The 24,087-nt window shown below is 48.9% G+C and overlaps 1 long non-coding RNA gene across 2 annotated transcripts in view; it reads right to left on the reverse strand.

Annotated features, from left to right (window-relative positions):
• LOC144310308 (uncharacterized) overlaps window positions 1-24,087 on the reverse strand; it is a 146,634-nt gene that overhangs the window by 71,238 nt on the left and 51,309 nt on the right. For both annotated transcript variants that reach the window (XR_013376029.1, XR_013376028.1), the window contains exons 5-6: window positions 17,514-17,637; window positions 14,519-14,620 (exon numbers count right to left, since the gene is read on the reverse strand). This is a non-coding gene — a long non-coding RNA (uncharacterized LOC144310308). The remainder of the gene's footprint in view (window positions 1-14,518; window positions 14,621-17,513; window positions 17,638-24,087) is intronic.

A 24,087-nucleotide genomic window follows, 5' to 3' on the forward strand; every position in this document is an offset into this window, starting at 1 on the left:
TGACCATGGGGGCCACGCCCCAGAGTCAGCCCAGCACCACCGTGAGAAAGCTGCAGTCCAGCATCCCCAAGGAACAGGGATGCAGACGTCCTCAACAGAATACCAGAATCCAACGGCGTTATTAAAACCTGTAACACCATGAGCACGTAGGGTTTATCCCAGGGACGCCGGGACAGTTCAACACATCAAACTCCGTCCACATAATCACCACAGTAGCAGAAGAGGGCAGGGCAGTGACGGTCATCTCAACTGACACAGAAGGGCATTTGACAAAACCAACACCCTTTCATGATTTAAAAACAAAACAAAAACCACTCAGAAACTCGGAACAGAAGGCAGAAGGGAACTTCTCCAACGTGATAAACGATGTTTGTGAAAAATGCGCAGCTCACGTGAAACTCAGTAGGGAGAGACTGAAAGTCATCCTCTAAGGTCAAGAACAAGACAGATGCCCGTTTTCACTACCACTATCCAACATCGTACTGGAATCCTAGCCTGAGAGCCAACAGGAAGGAGTAGGAGGCACCTAAAGTGTAGAGGAAGAAGAAGAATTGCCTCTACCTGCAGATGACACCATCCCATGCATAGAACCACCCCTTGGAGGGAGTTGGGGAGCAGGTATCTGCCCACCCCCTTCCAGACTACACTCAGGGAAGTGAAGCCAGCCCCCAGCTGTGGGGAACTGCCCTGCTAGAACTGCAAGGGAGCTGAGGATCCCAGGGGATTCGGGACGAGGGATACGTAGCATCCACCACTGATCAGAACATTTTAATAGTGATACATGGAGATTGTCCTGGTACTGCTGTGCACCACAGGGCCTAGAAAGACTATCTTTTCCTAGTGGCCTCAAGCCCCTCAGCCAACTACACCCCCAGCCTTGACCTCCCATGTTTCACTGCTAACTCTGACCTCGAGAGCTTATCTCATTCCCACGAGCACAGAAAGCTCTGTCTCACCCCAGGGCCTTTGCACATGCTATTCCCTCTGCCTGGGCCGCTTCCCTCTCTTTTTTCCTAACCTCTCTTCATTCAACAAATGTCATCACAATGGCCAAGAGCTGGAGGAAGTCCTGGCTTGCCCCCCAGTCCAGGTCAGATGGGCTCATAGTCATGTATGATGATATGGTGCATCTGTCTCTTGATGGACTGAGAATGCTGGAGGGTAGAGCACAGCCACCCACTCACCATGGTGTCCATGGTGTCTGGCACAGTGCCTGGTACATACCACCACTGGTGAAATGCTGGGTGAGACCATAAACGAATACACAAACTCACAATGGCTGAGTCTGGTCAAGTCACTCAACGTCTTTGAGTCTCATTTCTCATTTCTGAAAGTGCCACCTCATTCATGCTGGGGGCTGTTCTGACAATCCCATGAGCAGTGTGCATGATCACAGCCAGCCCCGAGCCCGGCAAACACAACATGGTGACCAATCACCGAGCTGGGGCGGGGGTTTCAGCAACCCAACACTGCTGCTGTTTTGACAGACATTAAGGCCTCATGGTGCGAGGTAATCCGGCCCAGGTCTGGTCACCAGGAGCCGTGCTCTTTGTTACCATGTGAGGAGAGCATGGATGAAATCAGGCCAGCGACTCTCCCACTGCTCAGCATCTAATACTCCGTGGTCCCTCTGAGAGGAGAGGAAAGCACCTCGTTCCCACAAGGAGCACAAATGATGTGTCAGAAGGACATGGAGAGTGAAGGGAGGGGCTGCCCACAGATCCCACCCCCACGGCTGTGTGGCCCCTGGTCCCTAGGGGGCCAAGACCCTCACGTGGGGAACACCCAGTGAGACGCCCTCAAAGACCCCGGGCCCTCCTCCAACAGCCGTGACCTTTCACCCAGCTGACCACGGGGAAGACCACCAGGGAAGCAGAGGTCAGCCAGCAAGGGGGGATGGTGGAGGGTGAGGGCACCTCCAGGAGGGGAGCTTCTGGGGGGTCTCCAGGAGGGAGGGGCAGGGGAGAGGCTGGGGAGAGGGTGAGGGGTGTGGCTCCAAGGAGGACGCCCAGGCAGCCAGCCAGCCAGCCAGCCAGGCCATCAGTTTCGTCCTTCCCAGGAAGGATCCTAGGGAGGAGGGAGGAGACACAGAGCCAGAGGTGAGAGGGGTCCACGGGGACACAGGCTGGGTAAAGGTGGGCACAGAGGCTCAAGGATACCCAGGACAGGGATGGAGGGGCAGGCAAGGGGATGCGGGGTCTTGGCAAGCCCCCTGAGCTAAGGGGGCTGCAGGGCTCAGCCCCCCTTTTACACAGCAGTCCCCCTTTTACATTTCGTGGAAAACCTGCAGACTGGCTCTGAAGAGTGCAAGATCCTCACCAAGTCCAGAACAAGGGATCCAAGGGATTCAAGCTGTGTCAAAACACAGCAAGACCATGGAGCACAAAGTGCTCCCCTCCTCCCTCCCCCGGCCTTCCCTCCATTCCCTATCTGCCCCAGCTCTCTGCGCCTGAGGAGTGGCTGGGCCCTGGGCGCAGGGGGAGGAGGGGAGGGACAGGCCTGGCTGGCAGGTCGGGCTGCAGAGGCCTGCTCCTCATTAAGGCTGCCCAGCCTCACGCTACAGCGCTAATTACGGTGCAGTATGTCATGTTATTTTGATTCATGTTTCCTGTCTGGAAAACAGACTGCCGCGTCGGACCCTGGGCCAGGACAGAGGCCGGAGGGCAGGGGGCAGGAGCTGCCCCTTCACTGACCAGAGCCCCCCACAGGAACCGGAGCTCTCCAGGGGAGTTTTCCAGGGGGCTGCAACCCCGCTGCCCAGTGCTCACAGGGCACTGCTGATCTCTGGCCGGTGCAAATTCCACCTCCACCTCTCCTCCCGGCCCCACCTTGCTTGTGTGCCCTGTGAAGTGGGAGCATGCAGCCCTGTGGCGTCTGCACAAAGCCCTCAGCACCAGGCGGCCACCTGCGTGAGCGCACTGCATTCTGTTCTCATCTTTATTCCTATCAGTATTTTGGGGAAGCAGAAGCCCAGGGCACAGGAAACCCCTCTCTGGAGGAAGTGTAGTAGGCAAGTGGGAGGTGGGCTCAGGGCACTGCCTCATATCCAGTTAGTCTCCTTGCACAAGAGGTTCACCCCAACATCCTCCTCATGGGTCCCTGGATAGGTGAACCAGATCTGCTCACACACAGAGCTTACGGTAGCACCCAACACACAGTCAGTGCTCACAAACAGAGCTACTGTCACAGCCCTAGGCCCAATCAGGGTGATGACCCCCTAAGAAACACTGGGCCAATGGGCTGTTTCTGCTCTGTTCCCCAGGGAGAGTTTCCAGCACTTCTAGGTCCAATCCCAAACTTAAACCAGTGGAAACCCACAGCACCTCGAAGCCATGTGCATGGAGGTCTGACCGCCCACGAGTCTGTTCTTAAGGAATCTTGAAAGTTTGCAGCACAGCCAGGCTGGGAGGCTCAGAGCAGGGTGGGGGCTGCTAACTGGAACACAACCCCCATCCCCTTCACCTGCCAAAGAAGCCAAGAACCAGTGCCAGGGAAAGCTTCTGGGACATGCATGGGGGCAGGGGGCACTTCCTCAATCCAAAATAGACAAGCCCCTTGAGCTGCTTCCATGTCCCAGATAGGGTTCTGGCTCTGCCCTCCAGGACTTACCACCTGTTTGGGGTGTGACATCAAGATAGGACTGCCCAGAATGGCACCCACAACCAATGAGTGGGACAGATGCTGCGTGGCCTCCCCAGGAATCGAGACACAGGATGGTTCGCCAATGGGACACTTGGCACAAAATCAATGTTGAACAACGATTTAAAGAACAGTCACGTGTATATGAAGGGAAACAAGCAAGGTGTTCTTGCACCTGTAGATATACATGTGTATGCACATACATGCACACACGTGTGTAGTCACATATGATCACAAGTAAATACAAAATAATGCTGTATTTTGTATAAGAAAGAGAAGATATATGACTGTTTGCCTGGAACAAGCCACACACAGTCCATGAGCAGATGAGTGGATATGTAAAAGTGGTCCCTCCACACTGTGGCACGTTATCCAGTCACGTGATGAACCCCTAAAGTCTTGTAGGAAGCGACACCAAAGACCACATACTATAGTATTCCTTTTCTATGAAACGTCCAGAAAGGCAGATCAGGAGAGAGAAAGGGATTAGAGGCTGTCAGGGGCAGGAGCATTAACTGTATGTAAACAGGCATGAGGGGTTGCTCTCAGGGGTGAGAGTGGTCTAAATTTGATTTCAGACAATGTAAAGTTACTAAAAATCCCTGAATCGTACAACAGAAATGCCTAAATGGTGTGACATGTAGGATCTACCTCGATGAAGCTATTTCAGAAAGCCTGCGGCCTGCATGATGCGTCGGGTACTGGAGGGCTTGGCTGTTGGGCACCGACAGGAGTGAAGCTTCCCACCGACCCATTCCAGCTGCATGGTTGAACTGTGGGAGCGTTTGCCCACTTCAACACATTAATTTGATATAAAAATAAGCTAATGCCCATTAGAAGGGCGTTGGTCTCTAAGGCCAGCCATCCCCAGACACCAGGGCAGCAGTGTACTTGTGGGAACCTAGTGGCATCCTACTGACCTCTGTTCCAGGGAGACACGATCTGTGCTCAGTCACTGCTCTCTGATTCCTCAAGGACCTCTATGCGGGGATGTCGTCACAGCCCCAATGCCCAGAGAGCACCAGGAGGGTTTGACTCATAACACTCGGGCAGGGCGGGGGGGGGGGGGCAGCAACTGTGTAGCGCTGTTAGAAAGAAGGGGAAACCAAGGCATAGGGATTTCTCTAAGTTTCTAAATGGTAGAACAGAGATCTGAAAGAGTCTGGTAATGGAACTCCACTCTATTTACATTTTCACCTGCTTCTAAAGGAAGTCCCAGACCTTCTTCAGCAGGTGACTCTTGACTCAGATTGCACATATGCTCTGCTCCCCATCATGGGAGCAGCCCACAGGCACCTTTCTGGAGGAAGCATCTCCCTGTCCAGGCTGTCCTGCCCTCACCTGGTGGGAGACTATGGGCAGGACCCCCTCACCAGAGGCAGCTCTGCACCAGCACCCACCATAAAGGCCCAACCCCTTTCATGACACTCACAGTGCTTTCCTGGGGGGATCTTGGACTTACAGGGTTATGTTTAACCTCCTTGGCAGCCTTGAGAAAACACTTCAAGAATATCTCATTAGCAAAAACCATACTCTTACTGTCCAAACAATGCCCAGCAAAGTCCAGGGAAGGAGTAGAGGTAGAAATAGACTAAAGTAAGAAAAAAAATGATTTCTAAAACAGTAAGATAAATTTGGGGTATGAGCCTGCGTAGCTCAGCTGGTTGAGCATCCAGCTCTCAGTTTGGGCTTAGGTCATGATCTCTGTGGCATATGTTTTCATGTCTCTTGGGCAGACACCCCAGAGTGGGACTGCTGTGAGAAATGAAGTCTTGTCCAAAGGCTGGTGCTCACTCTGAAGAAAGACACTTCTCCACTGGCATCTCAAGGACAGGAAGGGGTGGGACCACACAGGTGAGCAAGAGGCGAGCAGGGAGGGCTCTAGGAGTTGAAAATCCAGGCAGTGTTCTGGAGTGGTGGGCTTCAGCTGAGCCTGGCAGGGGAGGAACCGGCACTGGGAGAGCAGAAGTCTGGAGAGCTTTCTAGGAAGGAGGCACAGTATGAGCAAAAACCCTATGGTGGGCCTATGCACGATCCCCAGACCACTGGTGTCATAAGCTGCAGGGGTGCTATGCCCGAAACCCTTCCCAGATGTACCACCCAGCGTCCATGGAGTCTGCTCAGCCGAGTCCTACAGCAGGTCCAGGTAACCCACTACAGGTTAGAGGTCAGAGCCAAGATGTGTGCTAATGAGGACACCCAAAACAAGTGAGAACTTTTTCTCTTATCTGGACAATAAAAATCCAATCCAAAGATCAGCCCAAAAGAGGAGAGCAACCCCCATGAAATGTTTTCTTCCTCCCTCCCTCCCTCCTCTCCTCCCTCTCGTTCTTCCTTCTCATTTTTCATTCATTCATTCATTCATTCATTCATTCACCAAGAATTTACTGAGTCATGTGCTAGCTGTTGAAGGTGCTCCAGTGGACAAGAGATGGAAGTTCCCATCTTTGTAGGGTTCACAGTCTGATGGGAGCCAGGTAGTTGATAAATAAGTTACAGCACAAAGCCTAATAGGTGCCAATTAGAAACTGAGCAAGAGGTAGCAGCAGAGGAAAACACAAAGATGGGAGAATGTGCCTGGACAGGATGATCACAAAAGATGTCCTTGAAGTCACAGCATAAAGATGAACCAAGTCCATCATGAGAGGAGCCAGGAGCAGAAGGGACAGGTGTGTGAAGGGACCCAGGTGGAACAGAGCACCAGAGAGGCAAGGCAGGGGCACAGGAGATGACACTGGGAGGCTAGCGGGATTTGACCTTCTCATAAGGGCAAGAGGACGCCACAGGAAGGATTCTGACTGAGGTTGTTCTGGGGTCATAAACCCCTCACCTGCCTTCTCTGGCTGACTGGATGTGAGGACAGGACTTGACACCGTCCAGGTCAGAACTGCCAGTGGCAAGGACCAGTGTGGTGGCAGTGCAGATGGAGACACAGAGATAGATCTGAGACTGATTTTGGAGTTGGAATGCCAGGTCTATCTGGGAGTAGAAAGGAAGACACCAGAGTGACTTAGCAAATGATTCAAGTCCTTACATGTCACCAAAAGTGCTGTCATGGAAAAGCGTGTCACTCAGGTGGAAAGGCAGGAAGCCAAAGGGTGGAAGGCTCAGAGCTGACCGCTGGGTATGGAGGTGGGAGCCAGCCCTCCAGGACCCCATGAATGTGCCCAACAGTGGTCAGATCAGTAAGTACCTGGCCCTAAGCCCAGCAGTGAGAGTGCACGGCCAGCCGTGCAGAGGGCACCTTACCCTCTCCTCACTCCCCACTCGTGGAATTTTGCACATGGAACCTTCCTAATGAATATCATGCACAGAAATGAGAAAGCAAATTCCCAACTCCAGACAGAGGGTCACGGATTTCAGAAAGTCACTGGTTGGAAAACACTGGTTTCTGCTTTCACAAAGCCCTGGGAGATAAGTTATGAACATGCAAGACCTGGGAAAGGCTGCAGAACAGGCTGGGGGGGGTTGGTGCTCAGCTGCAGGCAGCATGGAGGGTGGGGTGAGCTAAGGGTCTGGTGGAGACATCACAGCTAGAGCTAGGAAATCTCTTTATTTTGAATTATCTATTCAAAAAAGGAAACTTGGTATATCCTTCTGTACTGAAAATTTATTTTGAGTCTATGCTGAGGGAAAAAACACATAAAACCAAGACCAAGACAACCAAGAGAGTAAAGCAAACTGTGAATCATTTTAATTGTTAGGGATGTGCACACTGATAGATCATTCATATGATTGTTTAATGAGTTACTACTACTTAATTATGACAGCTATTCTATGTCTCTACAACAACCTTTGAGGTAGAATACCGTTTTCATCCTCATTTCACACCTAAGGAAGTAGAAGCTCAGAGAGGTTGAGTGACTTGCTCAAGATCACACAGCTATTGAATGACAGAGCCAAGATTCAAATCCAGGTTTTCTAGCTTTGGGGAACTGATTTTCTAGTGATCTGAGAGCTAATCAGAAAGACTTCTTTGATTCAATCCTCACTAATATATCCCAAAACACAAACACAACTCTGAGCACAGTACCTAAAGGATGGAGGGAAGTCTGTGCGTAAAGGACAGATAGGGACTGTTAGCAAAATAATACCTGCACATAGGGTCTCAGGCCAGAGGGGTCTGCACAGGTCCCAGAGCCCTGGGGAGGGAGGATTTCTTATGCTCCCCAGGGCAGCAGTAGGGCCAGCCAGCAGGCGGGGATGAGGTCGCCCTGGAGGAGTAGAAGGGCAGGGTCAGTCTCCCTAACCCCGAGGATTTGGAAGACAGCCTCCTCCAAAATAAGCGCCCCAGCTATCCAGCTGTCAAAGGCCACCCCTTCCCACAGAGGCCCGGCTTGGAGCTTCCACTCAGGTACCCTCACTTATGCCCCTGATGTGGTGGGGACAAATTCAATGGTACCTGCATAACTAAGAACTAGATCAGTGTAAATAAGCCAGGGTGCCAGGGACTCAGCAGTATCGATGACTGCATGAATTTCAGGACCAGGTGACCTGGGGTCACACTCGACCTCACTGCACGCTTCCTGTGCCACCCTGAGCAGCTACCCGGAGCTCCAGGGAGCAGGGCCTTAAAAACTCTGCTCCAGGGGATCCCTGGGTGGCGCAGTGGTTTAGCGCCTGCCTTTGGCCCAGGGCGCGATCCTGGAGACCCGGGATCGAATCCCACGTCAGGCTCCCAGTGCATGGAGCCTGCTTCTCCCTCTGCCTATGTCTCTGCCTCTCTCTCTCTCTCTCTGTGACTATCATAAATAAATAAAAATTAAAAAAAAAAAAAACTTAAAAAAAAAAAAAAACCTCTGCTCCACAAGGGCATTCTCACTGCTCAGAAGCTGGTGTGACGGACGCAATCTGCACAGTCCCTAGTGTGCGGACAGCAGGCCATCCATGCAGTTGACTAGGCTGTAAAGCAGGGGACCTGTGCCTGAAAAAGAATGCAAACAAATAAACCAAAATGTTAAAAGAACTTAGCCCTAAGGGGTGGTGGGGTCCCATGTGATTTTTATTTTCTTACAGATAATGTTCTGAATTGTCCAGATTTTCTACTATAAATGTGTAGCTTTCATGGGAGAAAAAGAAGGGGCTTAGTTTTCTTGAAAGTTCAGCACACCTGACAACCCTCACCTCCGCCGGTTGGACCACAAAAGGTGCAAAGACCGTGTAAGCTGGCAGGCCACCCCTCTGAGGCCCCCAAGAAAACCAACACGTGTGTGTTGCCAACACCTTCAGTGAGAAACCTTTCTTTCCATAACTGGTTGAAACCTGCCCTAGTAAACCGTGTGGGGTCTGCTGGGGAAGCTCAAGGGTCAAGGCAAAAACCCATGTAAAGAGAAAGCCCGGTTTTGGTTGGCACCTGGCAGGCCCACCTAGGATGGACAGGCTGACCCGGAGGCCACGCAGCTGGCCCCAAGGAGCTGATGGCAGGGCAGCCAGGACCACTCTGCCACTGGACCTGCAATGGTGACCAGCCCAGGAGGCGCGGGCACCCCAGTCTCGGACCACAAGGCCCTTGCTAAAATGTCCTGAGGCGCACAGCAGATGCCTAGTGTTAACCCTCCAGGATCATCCAGTCAAGGCCACTGTCATAATTACAAAAGCAGTGGCATGCTGAGAGCATTCTATCTGCACCATAAGCATCCCCTTGCCCCTCAAAATCGGTGCAAAAATCCTTATTTAAACTATAAATTGAATTAAAAACTCACATTTAATATTTAGTTATGGTGTGGTTAACGGTTTTATGGGCAGGCTGTTGCCTTCCTATTTGCTTACAATGTTGTCCTTTATGTTTGCCAAAACCAGGCTGCTCAAATGACTTGGTGGACGCCAAGTTATTAACAATTATTACCTTTTACAGTCATTTTTGGCCTCAGTATGCTTTTTTGGTGGTCTCATAATTTCAAAACAGGGACCTTTGAAATCATACCCCAAGACCAAATGGGCCTGTGGAGGACACTTCCTCTCTCCTGGCCGAGTCCGGCCCATTTCCCATTGTGAAATGTTTTTCCACCCCACATGCTCACAGCGTGAACTGAAGCCCCAGGCCTGAGGTACAAATCATCTTCCCGGGAAAAGGAGCCTTGTGTGAGGCCAGGGGCCCATCCAAGGGCACTGGTGAGGCAGGACACGTCACACTGCTCACTGGGACTGGAGACGACAGCAGAGCCATGAGTGACGGACTTGGTGGTGTGTGGGTGGCCTTCACCATCGTCACCCAGGCCATGAGCTAAGGGCACAGAAGCCCCACACACAACCAACCTCTGGCTCTGCAGCCCTATCTCCAACAACACCCCTCATACAGCTTCTCAGAGCCTTGTGAGACTGCCCTAGATTGTCAGCGGAATGGTTACATCCCACTATGCATGGTCTGGACATCGGGCAGGGTGTGTGTGTGTGTGTGTGTGTGTGTGTGTGTGTGTGATGAGACATGTGCATGAGTGTGTATGTGTGGAAATGAGAGAGGGGACAGAGAGAAGTCTCAGGACCCCCTAGCTCTCAAAATAAGTTGCATGAAATCCATCTTGCATAGTGCTCTGCTTGCTTTCAAACATATGGAAAACCAATAGGAAAAAATGAAATCCTGTGTTCCTCCCTCCGGGTCCCACATCCTCCAAAATTAAACACTTGGTTCTGAATTTCAAACGGTAGGGAAGGTGGGTAGACACAGGCTTTCCCAAGCAGAGTCCAGGCAGTAAATAATAAGGATTTGGTCTGGATGTTGGTTTCTAGCCCTCCCTCAACAGTTCCAAGGAAGGTATGGACACGTGGAAGACCAGGGCCAGACTTTCTCTCCACCTGCCTTGGTGGATCCGGCTCACCCCCACCCAGCTATTCCCAGCACCCATTTTCATGGCAGGACACCCTCAAAATATCTCAGTCTGTCAGAAGGACAAACAACAAACAAATATGGCACAGCCACACCATGGAATCTTATGTGGCCATAGAAAGGAATGAAGTTCTGGCATACGCTACAACGTGGATGCACCTCAAGGCTCTCATACTTGGTAAAGGAAGCCAGACACAAAAAACCTCACGTTCTGTGACTGGGTTCACATGAAATGTCCCAAACAGATGACTCTAGAGGCAGAAAGCAGATTCCTGGTTGCTAGGGGCCCGGAAAGGGGAATGGCGAAGGTCTGCTGATGGATATAAGGTTTCATTTTGGAGTGAGGAGAATATGCTGGAATGAGACAGTGGTGGTAGCAGCATGACACTGAATCTGCCTGAAAAGAACCACCGAATCATCTACTTTAGAGGGTAAGTTGTATGGCAGGTGAATTTGATCTCAATAAAACTGTTTAAAAATAACACATCTTCCTATATGGGCCAAGCCTCTCCAGTCCCTGCTGCAGCCTCCCCTGTTCTGAAGCCTAAGAGACAACCCACGTGGCTTGCTGCACAGTGCCATGCACCAGGCACAAATGCTATCTCCACCTGACTGGACCCCCTATGCAGTTGCCACTTGGCACTGAGGCTGGCTTTCACCGGGTACCAGATGAGCTGCTCACAGAGGCTGTGGGATAGAGCAGGTCAGTGCTACTGGCCTGTAACATGGCAGTATGAATGCAGGCCTTAGGGCAGTGTTTGGCAAGCACACTTGTGGGTAGCTTTTTTTTTTTTTTTAAGATTTTATATTTATTTATTCATGAGAGACACAGAGAGAGAGGCAGAGACACAGGCAGAGGGAGAAGCAGGCTCCATGCAGGGAGCCCGATGTGGAACTCAATCCTGGGTCTCCAGGATCACACCCTGGGCTGAAGGCAACGCTAAACCGCTGCGCCACCCGGGCTGCCCTTGTAGGTGACTTTTAACACTGCTGTAACTCTGCCACAAAGGACTGGCTGGTCCCTCAGTCTGCAGTGACCCTGCTCCTGAATGGCCATACTAAGGAAAGTCAGCCACATCCCAAGGACAAAAGCCCAAAGGAAAGAGCCATGAACGGTCAAGGATGAACATGGTCTTCCCTCCTGTGTGTCCTGAGAGGCAGTCTGATTCCCTCCTCCTCAATCTAGGCCAGTCCAAGGGACTGGCTGGCAAACAATGTGGCAGAGTGACTATTTGGGATGCCCAAGGCTAGATATAAGAGCCTTTCCTGCCTGTGTTTTCTCTGTGGACACTCTGGGAATCCCTGAGCTGATATGATCATTCTGAGAATGCCATCCTGGGAAAGCCACTGGAGGTGACAGTTCCAACTGAACCAGCTTTCCAGCCAACCCCACAAAAGCTCCAGACACGTATGTGGAGGCGCCTTGGATCCCCAGAACAGCCCACCCACTAGCTGAAAATCACCAAATGATTGGATGTGACACAGGGCAGATGTGACATGGATGTGACATGGATGTGACACAGGGCAGAAGAATCAGCTGGCTAAGGCCTCCCCAACTCCTGACCTACAAAATCATGAGATAAAATAAAGTATTTTCATCTTAAATCCTGCTACATAAATGCCTGGTACTGCATAATACTGCACTGGAAATCCTCAATATGAGCAATACTGTTGCTTAGTGAGTGCTGGGCCCTACTTGGCTGAAACTCTAATGGGGTGCTACTGGCATGTATGGGAAGAGGGGATGGGCAGGGATGGCTAGCATCCTACAATGGGCAAGGTGGCCTTGCTCAATCAGGAATAGCACCACATCCTGTGCAACTTTTGGCATTCGTAGAGGTAAAATTTCATCTTCTAAATTTCTGAGCCTGGAACATGACTCTTTTTTACATACAGATGTAAAACAATTTTTAGTGATTTTAACAAATTCTGAATTTTCCAAGAATGTGTCTACCATGTAAACTAAGGGAATACTACAATTTGCTTGGCTTGAAACTCTATGAAAAATTGTTCTTCAATATACAGTGAAAGCTAGTGAGCCCTCATGGCATCAGAGCCACCCATACAGCACTCAGAGCAGCTCCTTCTGAGGCCGTTGCCCTCCTGAGACATCTCTGCATCTCTAAGCCAGTGCATTTAGTCCTTATTTCAAAATCTAAAGTATGAAAAGATGGACCTGACAATATGCCAAAAAGTAACTTTAATATCCAATTTTATTCATCATGAGGGGAGAGAAACATTTGACCACATGGTATAAGCGAGCTGGGCATTTACTTATTGAAGCACATATTATGAATAATATTTTATTTCTCCCTTATATAAGGGCTACAGTCTCATTCCTGAAATTGTGTCTGCTGGCCAATTACGTTTTGTGAAATCTGTTCCAGTACACCCCAGGACGTGTGGTAAAACAGCTGTTATAAAAAGGAAACATGGGGTCTGACAAAGTGGACACTGAGCCACACGGACTCGGGGCCTTGGTGTTATCCAGGATAAGCCCAAGTTTCCTGAAAGAGCCACAGGGCCCTGTTGATGCTGTAATCCTCTTTTGTTCACCCCTCCTAGTAAAGGATTGTGATGATGACAAGGTTCACATCCAGAAATCATTAGAAGACAGAAACAACACTTTGCTGGAGAGTAAGGACCAGCAAGATGAGCAAAGATCTTTATGCACAGGTCAACCTTCTCTGGCATGATGCTGCTCTGACTCCCCCAGAGCAGACCTAGCTGTAATCCCCACTGCCCAGCTCCTGTGGGACCCTCCCAGGTCAGGCCCCTCTCTGAGTGAGGTGATATAAAAACACCTCCCAGGGGACAGAATCCCAGCAAGAAGGGAGCATGCTCCTCTGCTTGGGGAACCCCTGAAAGATGGCCCATCTGCCATCACCTCTCTCAGCTGGTGGCTGGCCCTTCCATACGGGGCCAAAGTGAGGAACAAACAGTCCAGGGATCAAGCAGGGAAGGCAGCAATGTCCCTCTTCATCCTCAAAGTCAAAAAGCACCATTTCAAACTGACCAATATTAATGACAGAAAAGAAAAAAAAATCCCACAACATATTAATGGTTCAGAACACACATGGCAAGGTCACTTCTGGAGAGAAAAAGTTAAAAAAAAAAAAAAATAGGGCTTTTCAGCCTGTGAATAAAAAGTGTCCTTTAACAGGCGATAATTATATACAGGAAGGCAATTAAAGTTTTAATAATTTAATTACCTTCCTGCAAACCCATCAAGGGAAAATATGGAGTGAAAACATTTTTGAGGGCCCGCAGCCATGACGAGGTGCGATCAAAGGCCTCTGAGATAGCTCAGCTCTGAGGCAGTTGACACATTAATTTTTACGGGCTGACCGCCGTTATTAATAGAAGAAACTAGATGGAAGTATTTTTCCACAGTGAGGGGGCCACATCATCATTTGATGCCTGATGTTACAGCAAACATAGTTTTGGCTTCTCTCTGGAAATAAATCTTGTTTTCTTTGACCTTCATTTGGCTTGAGGCAGGGCCAACTTTCAAGACCGGGCTTCACAGAGAGGGCTCCCCACTCAGGGCTGCCATTTGGGAACATCAACAAGACCGTGAAAGCAGATCAAAGGGGTCCAGCTAGGAACCCAGGGCAGGGCTGGCACAGCCACACGGTGATGGGAGACACTGTGGGCGCACACCCACCAGGGATGGGCTGCGGGTCCAGCCAGTGCCCGCCACGCACTCACCCCACCAGGATCACACCCCCGAGGCCCTTGCTGTTATTTACCCAACATCTCTGAACACTTCAGTCACCACTTTGTTGTCGTCGTTGTTTTTATTATTGTAGAATCAATGTAAAATGTACTGTTTTTACAATTTTAAGGTGTATAGTTGGGTAGGATTTGGGACATGTGAGATATTCAGGACATTCATGATGTTGTGTAACCATCCCCTCCTGTCACCCTAAAAGGAACCCCCGGGCCCATGAGCTCTCACTCGTGCTCCCCCTGGCCCCAGCCCCACACAACTGCTCATCTGCCCTCTGTCTCTGGATTTCCTATCCTGGACATGTTACATAAATGGGAGCATACACTACGTGGTCCTTTGTGACTGGCTGCTTTCACCCGTTGCTCTTTCAAGTGAGGCAGTGTATCCTCAGAGGAAGCTCTGTGTTATCATCACCAGTGGAACACCTGCATGAGAAATACAGACATGTCGTCATACCGCTCAGTAGAGCAGCCACGAGCTGAGCTCCTCCTGTGAACCCGTCACTGAGCTGACTCTCTGGGCAGTGGGGACTCAATCCAACTAGGGGCTCCTGAGGACCTTTTTGGCTTCCCTGAGTTTTCCCCCACATGACAGGTGGCAGAACTGACCCCCACCCCCAAGTTGAGGGAGACCTCCTGGGGAGCCCATCCTGCGCACCCCTCCTGGCTGCAGCTTTGGAGAAGCCCCTGAGGTAGAGTGTGAAGGGATGCGGTGGGCACACAGGGGACCATCCACCAAAACCACAGGTGTGTCTGCAGGATGTGGCGCGACGCCCTCAAACGGTCTGCTCCGAGGAAATCACCATACGGCGTAGGTAAAGTTCTGCTCCGTCCTACTTTGCAGCCACATGGTATTCTATCATATGACAGAGCCATCAATTATTCCCTAATATATTTTCTATTGATATTTTTTATTTTTTTATTGGAGTTCAATTTGCCAATATATAGCGTATCACCCAGTGCTCATCCCATCTCAGTGCCAGTCACCCAGTCACCCCATCCCCCCCCACCTCCCCTTCCACTACCCCTTGTTCGTTTCCCAGAGTTAGGAGTCTCTCATGTTCTGTCTCCCTCTCTGATATTTTCACTCATTTTTCTCTCCTTTCCCCTTTATTCCCTGTCACTATTTTTTATATTCCCCGTATGAGTGAAACCATGTAATGATTGTCCTTCTCCGACTGACTGACTTCACTCAGCATAATACCCTCCAGTTCCATCCACATTGAAGCAAATGGTGGCTATTTGTCGTTCCTAATGGCTGAGTAATAGTCCATTGTATGCATAGACCACATCTTCTTTATCCATTCATCTTTCGATGGACACCGAGGCTCCTTCCACAGTTTGGCTATTGTGAATATTGCTGCTAGAAACACTGGGGTGGGAACCCTCCTGCACTGTTGGTGGGAATGTGAACTGGTGCAGCCACTCTGGAAAACTGTGTGGAGGGTCCTCAAAGAGTTAAAAATAGACCTGCCCTACGACCCAGCAATTGCACTGCTGGGGATTTACCCCAAAGATACAGATGCAATGAAACGCCGGGACACCTGCACCCACCATTTGCTTCAACAAGGATGGAACTGGAGGGTATTATGCTGAGTGAAATAAGTCAATCGGAGGACAAACATTATATGGTCTCATTCATTTGGGGAATATAAATAATAGTTAAAGGGAATAGAAGGGAAGGGAAAAGAAATGGGTAGGAAATATCAGAAAGGGAGACAGAACATGAAGACTCCTAACTCTGGGAAACGAACTAGGGGTGATGGAAGGGGAGGAGGGCGGGGGGTGAGGGTGAATGGGTGACGGGCACTGAGGGGGGCACTTGACGGGATGAGCACTGTTATTCTGTATGTTGGCAAGTTGAACACCAATAAAAAATAAATTCATTATTAAAAAAAAAAAAAAACATTGGGCTGCTGGTGTCCTGGCATTTCACTGCATCTGTATCTTTGGGGTAAACATATTTATCATGTTTCCTTTTTTTTTTTTTTTTTTTTTTGCTATTACCAACACTGAAATTGGTTCCTTTGTAATCATTCCATCTATGTATGAGTATGATCTTAATATAAATTTCTAGGACTGAAATTGCTGGAGCAAGGGATTTGTGTATTTTACACTTCAATTGGTATTTACAAAGTGCTTTCTTGAGAGGTGGTCTCCATTCACCCTTGTAGCAGCAATGTATGAAAACATCCATTTCTACATTTAATCACCAACATGGTGAGTTATCTGATTTCTGGATCTTAGCTAATCTGATAGGTAAGAAATGCATACACCTACCTCACTGTGGTTTTAGTTTGCATGTGATATAAGTATTCCTATTTCTATCAGACAGGTGAGGAAATAGACTCAGAGAGGTTAGGTAATTTGCCCAAGGTTACACAGCAAGTAAGGGCAAAGCCAGGATTTTAACTCAGGTCGTGCTGCCTCCATTTCCAGGGCTTGTCCCTTTCCTACAGCCTCTCATAGCTCTGATGGGTTCTGTCACTTGTGGATGTGACTTGTTGACAAACAGAGTGGAATCTCCTAGTTGGCAGGTTCACTATCCCTTCCATAAGCTCCGCTATGCCTGGTTTGATGCACAGGACATGAACACCCCACAAACATTTCTGCTGGATTGGGTTCTCACACCTGCGTGCCCACCTTGCAGCCTGGCATCAAGGAAGCCATGCAAAGAAAGGGGAACTATCGGGAGAAAACAGAGTCACCCTGGGGATACCCCTGAGACTTCACAGTTGCTGCTATATTCTCAGAGTTCCCTATGGGCCAGGGAGGGCACAGCGGGGCTAAAGGGTGATTTACACCAGTGCTCATGGGCATCCCCAAGGAAGGCACGAGCACTTCAATAGATAGAATTTGGAGAAATAACTAGAACTATCTTCCACCAACTATACACTCAGAGCTGCTGGGTTTTATATCCCTCTGGTTCTGGCAAAAGTGAGCCTGGATTTCTTTCAGGGTATCAGATGCTTATTACAACTTATGTAAGCACTCGTAAAGCTCCAGTGATCCAAGTGTTCCAAAGCGATGTGAGCAGACTGCACAGCCCCAAGGACACAGAGGAGGGCAGAGGGGAGCAGGTCGTCACACTGTGTGTTTGAGGGGCTCCTGACAGTCCTGTGTAGCACACACTTCTATTCTGTGCTTCTTGGCAACTTTCAGAGGTCAGTGACGTGGTTCCATTTTACAGATGAAAAAACAGTTTCAGAGTGACTATGTAGCTTGCTTGAGGCCCCATGGCTAGTACTGGCTATACCAGAAGTGGCCTGGAATGGATTCAATGCTCAGCAAGTATTCCCAAAAGGCCCCTTCTCAATACCTTTTCCTGGGTACTGGGGGTCCCCCAGGGCTTGCCATTTCAGCGACAGCTCCAGGTCCTGACCCCTATTCCCACTGGGCCTCTTCTTGCCACTTCTCATGTTGAAGAGAACATCTCCCATGTCCTGGAATGCAATTTGGCGGCAGGGGGCTCAGAGGCTGCCAGGACCTCCCTCAGTACCCCTGCCCCCTCCCAGCCCTGAGGTCTGACCCACACCATGGGCTGGGCGTTGGTGGGCGGGTGGGACTGCACACCACTTCCTCCCCTCCTGGGCTCAGCAGGTGCTGGGCGTGGGCCTGACAGCATGGATTCTGAGAGATGCTCCGTCAGCCCCAGCCCTGACCCCAGGCACAGCTGGGCGGGTCTGGGATGAGGGGCCATAGTACCAAGTCTGGGCCCCATGTGGTCTCAGCCCTTATGTGACCTCACAGATCACTGTGAATGTCTGGGCCTGGCTCCAAACACCCCCTTCACAGTCTCAGGGGCAGGCTGCAGTTTGAATCTATATCTGAAAGGCTTTAACAGGGATGACGCCCCCCCGCCCCCGACCTCAGGGCCCTCCTGACAAGATGGAGGGCCCCAGAGAGCCACCAGTGGGAGGTGGGCCCATTAGTGGAGCAAAACCCACTGAGTCTGAGGTCTCCTTAGCAGCCACACCCCTCCTCTCTTCAGTTTTCTAACGCACCACCCTTCTTTCAGGGGTTCATCCCCAACAGGTGGCAGGAATGCCAGTCAGCCCCCGACCCCAGCTGTCATGGGATTTTTCTAGAGAAGCAGAGACACCGGGACCAGCGGCAGTAGGGACCAAGGCCAGGATGTGGACCCAGGCCTCCAAGCTACCCTGACAGTTGGCAAAGCCTCGCAGTAGGCGTCACTACTGCCGATAAGGCGCGGATTCAATGGGGCCATGAAATCCACAGTGGCGACAGAACAGGAGTGGGGGTGCCGGACTCCCTGTAGGAGGAAGCAATTCGTGTGCGCTCTTCTGTGCTCCTCTGCCGAGCCTCAGGGTAGTGGAAACACATGCTGATGTGCCAGCGCCTCCAGACCAAGGCAGCCAGGATGTTGAGCAGACTCACGGGGGCGGGGGGGAGGGGGGGCAATCCTCAGAAGCTAGAGCCACCCACGGTCACCTTTGCATCAGCAAGACATCAACAGTTGTGGTCCTTTGCCACCAACGAACAATTCAAGCTTGTTTCCAACTGCAGAAGAGCCTAAGCCATTCTGACCAATAAAGAATTTGTCTGATTTGCAAACAAAAAGTCCTGCATAACCACTTCAGGGCAGCAGTAGCTCCTGTCCCTCCCCAGTAAGCTGGAATGCCCATCCAGTCCAGTTTGTTTTAGGAATTACATCAGTCTCATAAAGGAAGGCTTCCCCCCCCAACCCCCTGCCGCCACTCAGGGTGGGGACAAGGCCTCCTCAGTGCGCAGCAGCATCCCTATGCTGCGGGCTGCCTGTCAGGACCCAAGTGAGAGGAGCCTCCTGTTTCTTACCTCTCCAAGGCCACTGCAGCAGTCATGGTGACTGGGAACGGAGCCCCAATTACAGGCTCAGCTACTACAGAGAATGGCCCCTTCGGAAGCCTAACAGTCTTTCATTAGTACAATCACTACCAGAAAATGACTCCTCAAAACCTTGAGGTGGAAGTGACCAGAAGGAACCATGGTGGGGGCACCCGAAACTATGAATAGGCTTAAAATGCAGGTGTCAACCACGTGGACCCACAAACACCACAGAGCATCCAGTTTCAGCGAGGGATAGTCCATCCCTACAAACACACACATGCCACTTTGCACACAGTGTGAGGGGCTCCCAGATATCCCAAGTAGTATCCTTGGACTCATGTTACTGCAAGTCCTTCCTCAGGACCACTCTCAGTAATAAACCCTCAGATGCCCAGGGTAGTTCCATCCAACCTTCACAACATCAGAACTCACCTCACTAAACCACTGTGGTCAGTAATTCAACAGGTATTAGGCACATCCTGTGTGCCCAGCAGGGCTATAAGCATTAGGAGCACATCAGTGAACAGAAACCAGCCCTCAAAGAAGTCATGGTGTGGAGGGGAGGGAGACCAAGTCATGTACACATACAACAACAGGATAGGGGGATCCACACTGCAGGCTGCATCAGAACAGGGTTCCCGGTCCATGTGCCTGGGTCTCTGATCCAGAACCATCAGGAGGGAATCCTGGAGGAAGGGACATTGGAGCTACAACCTGAAGAGAAGGAGATAAGCTGGGGTGCGTGAGCCGCCTATCACAGAGGCTCTGCATCTCCCGATGCCACTCTGGGCCAAGTATGGGCTAAGACAAGAGAAAGGTAAGCCTGTTCATTAAGAATTTGGACACCAGATGGATTAGAGAATAATTCCAACTATCATTGCACTAACAGAAAGCCTCCCACCTTTTCCTCCAGCATCCCCAGTCTGGACCCAAAGTGTCCTGAAACCTGGACACAAGTACCAGGTTCAGAGAGGGTGGAGGAGCACCAGCACTCCAGGCTCAAAGGGTGGGGAAGCACCAGCACTCGAGGCTCAGAGGGTGGGGGAGCATCAGCACTCCAGGCTCAAAGGGTGGGGGAGAACCAACACTCCAGGTTCAGAGGGTGAGGGAGCATCAGCACTCCAGGCTCAGAGGGTGGAGGAGCATCAGGACTCCAGGCTCAGAGGGTAGGGGAGCACCAGGGCTCCAGGAGAAGAGGAAGAGAGTGGGAGAATCCTGTTGTTCTTCTGTTCTCTTCTGAGTTCTCAGACAGCCCCATGGCTTAGGAAAGACAGCAGCCACCACAGTAACCTATGAGACCCTAGAACTTCACAGGGTGCAGAACCTTCCTCACTGATCAGAAAAGCTATAGTTCCAAGAGATGGGATGCATCCCAAGCACTTTTTATCTCTTCGTCCTCCTGCCTCCTGTCCTGAACCCAGGCACTGTTATGAACAGTGTATTGCACAGCAGGGTAACTAAAGTCCCAGCTCTCTGAATGGAGCACCCATAGGGAGCCCTGAGCACTGAAAGATACTAGGTCACACAGTGAGGGGAGGTTGGGAAAGGGACATTGGGTTCACCTGAAACATGCTCATGAGCTCCTGGGCCTATCTCTAAGCTGCATGCAGGTATATGTATCTGACATGCCTAAGACTCTGAGAACTGAACAGAGTATGATCATTCCCCTGGTCCCAGACTGGCCACTGGGTGGTGCACACTGAGGGCAGCTTTGACTAGCAAGGCAGAGGCTTTGGAAACTGACCTTCTATGAGAACCGTAGCTCATGGAGGCTGGTGGGAACTTGCTGCCTAAACCCAACCAGGTCGACCGCCTGATAAACAAAACTGGCAAAATCTTTTGTGCCATTCAAACAGGACCTAACACTCCACAATGTAATATTCAGAATGTCATCATGGATACAGATGAAATTACTCAGCACAAGGAAACAGGAATATCTCAACTTCTAGCAGCAAAGGCAAGGGTCAGGCCCCCACACCAAGATGACACAGATGTTAGAATGATCAGAAAGAGACTTTGGAGCAACTACTGTAAAAAAGGATCCACAAAGTAAGGGTTAAACACTCTTCACGTGAATGGAAAGATAGGAAGTCTCAAAAAAGAAAGATTTAAAGAGCCCAACTGACATTTTACAACTCAAAAGTACAATAACCAAAGTGTTAAAACTCACTGGATGGGTTCAATAATAGAACTGAGATAACAGAGGAATGAGTCATTAAACATGAAGACAGATGATTAGAAATCATCCAATCTGAACAACAAAAAGAAAAGGAAATAAAAATTTTAATACAGATAAAACCCCAAATGAGCAAGAACTCAGGACCTGTGCCAGAAAGTCTCACGTGCATGTCCTAGGAATCCCAGGAGGAGAGAAAGAACACAGAGCAGAAAAATATCTGAGGAACAGCTGCTGAAAGCTCACATTTGTCAAAAAGCAAAACTTACAGATTGAAGATCAGTAAATCCTAAAAAGGATAAATTCAAAGAAACCCACGGCTAGATATAATATAATTGAATGTTCAACACCAAAGGCAAAGTGCAGATCTTGAAAGCAGCCAGGGAGTAACAACATGTTACTTCTAGGAAAACAATGAAGCAAAGCCTGACAGAACGGAAAGGAGAAACAAACAAATCCACAATGATAGTGGAAAAAGTCAACAGTCCTCTCTCTGTGCAAGGGAACACACGAACCAGAAATCAACAAGGATATAAAACACAACACCAGCATCCAGCAGCGGGGCCTAATTTATAAAACACCAACAGCAAAATGAACTTTCTTTTCCAGTGCATGCAGATCAGAACCCAAAGGTAGACAGCCATTTCCTGGCTCATAAAACAAACCTTAATAAACACGAAAGAACTGAAATCACACACAGTACATTCTCCGATAATAATAAAATTAAACTGGAAATCAATTACAGAACATTAACAGGAATACATCCCCAAAACATGGAAACTAACACATTTCTAAATAATCCATGGGTCAAAGAGGAACTCTCAAGAGAAATCAATAAACAGTTTTAATTGGATGAGAATGACAGTATGATGTGATGGTGCTTTGTGGAATTGTGCTAATGCAATGCTGGGAGAGGCATGTGTATCCTCCAATGCCTGTGTTAGTGAAGAGAGGGCTTAAACCAAGGATGTAAGTTTCCATTGTTAGAAACTAGAAAAATAAGAACAAAATGCATCAAAAAAAGCAGAAAATAAATAAAGAACAGAAATCCATGAAATTGAAGAGAAAAAATAATAGAGAATATCAATAAAATGAAAAGATGGCTCTTTAAAATAATAAAATTTATGAAACCCTAGCGAGAGTGACAAGAAAACACAGAGAGGGGACGTAAATTACTAACATCAGGGACACCAGAAAGTACATCACTGCAGACACTCAGACATCAAAGGTATAATAAAGGAATACTATTAAAAACTCTATGTCCATAAATTAAGAAATTTAGATGATAAGGAAAAATTTCACAAAAACTAGAAACTACCAAAACTCACCCAAGAGGAAATAAATAACATGGATGTTTTTAAGACTATTTTAAAATTTTAATTCATGGCTTAAGACCTTTCAAAAAAGAAGTTTCCAGGTGCAGGTAGTCTCCCTGATAAGTCTACCTAACATTAGCACCATTCTACACAATTTCTTCCAGAAAACAGAGGAGGAGAAAACACTTACCAATTAATTGTATGAGACCAGTATTACCCTGATATCAAACCGAAGACAGAGGAAGTAAATCAAGAAAAAAACTACAGACCAATATCCTTCATCAGAGACACAAAAATCCTTAACAAACTACTAGAAAATTGAAGCTTTCAATATACAGAAGAACCAATATACTAGAACCTAGTGGAGTTTACCCCAGGAATGCAAGGCTGGTTCACTGGTCAAAAATCAACATAACCTACTTCATTAATAGCCTGATGAAGAAAAATCCCATGATCACATGAATCAACACAGGCATATCTTTTGATGAAATTCAATATCCATTCCCAATTTTTTTAAAAAAACTCTGCAAACCAGAAATACGAGAGAACTTCTTCAATCTGATAAAGGGGATCTAAAGACTGGACACTCTTCCTACAATAGAAAATAATCCAAAAATGTCTATCTACTCTCAACACTTGTATTAAGTATCATCCTAATCATCAGCCAGTGTGACCAAACAAGACAGAGCAATATAAGGCATACGCATTGTAAAGAAAGAATGAAAATGGTCCCCATTTCCATTATGGCTAACATAGAAGGTGTGACCACACCAAGTGTTGTGAGGATGCGGAGAAACTGGAATCCCCACTACACTGCTGGTGGAGACACAGAACAAGGCAAGTTCTTCAAGGAACAGTTTGGTGCTTTCTTAAAAAATAAACATTAATCTACCATATGATACACTGTACGAGTCCTGGGTATTCCCTGAGAGAAAGGAAAACGTACATCTGCACAGGGCATATACACAAATGGCAACAGTAGCTTTCCCTGTCACAGCCCCCAGCTGAAGACAACCCAAATATTCATGAGCAGAGGAACAACATGTTGGAATCCGCACGCTGGAGCACTACTCAGTGACCTGGACATGCACCAATCTTGAATAATCCCGCTGAGTGATGTAAGCCAGTCAAAGAAAATGAGCACATTAATATAGAAGGAGGAACTAAACGCACAGTGATACGTGAGGGAAGGCAGGTCAGTAGTTGCCTAAAAATGAGGTAGAGGGAGAGTAAGGGATAACAAAGGATACTAGGAAGCCAGGGCTGGGGAGCCGATGTCATGAACTTTATTTCGACTGTGGTGATGGTTTCACAGATGGATGTGTCATGTCAAAACATCAGATTGTAGGATATAAATGTATGCGACTCATTATATATCAATTATGCTCAAGTTGAATTTTAAGTCTTTAAATTATAGTTAGTTAACATATAGTGTGGTATTAATTTCAGGTGTAGGTAGTGATTCAGCAACTTCTGAACATCACCCAGCGCTCCTCACAACACATGCTCTCCTCCATCCCCAATACCTGTTCCCCCTTCCCCCATACCTCCTATCCTCTGGTGACCTGCACTGT

The sequence above is a fragment of the Canis aureus genome, chromosome 3, assembly GCF_053574225.1.
Source record: "Canis aureus isolate CA01 chromosome 3, VMU_Caureus_v.1.0, whole genome shotgun sequence".
NCBI lineage: Eukaryota > Metazoa > Chordata > Mammalia > Carnivora > Canidae > Canis > Canis aureus.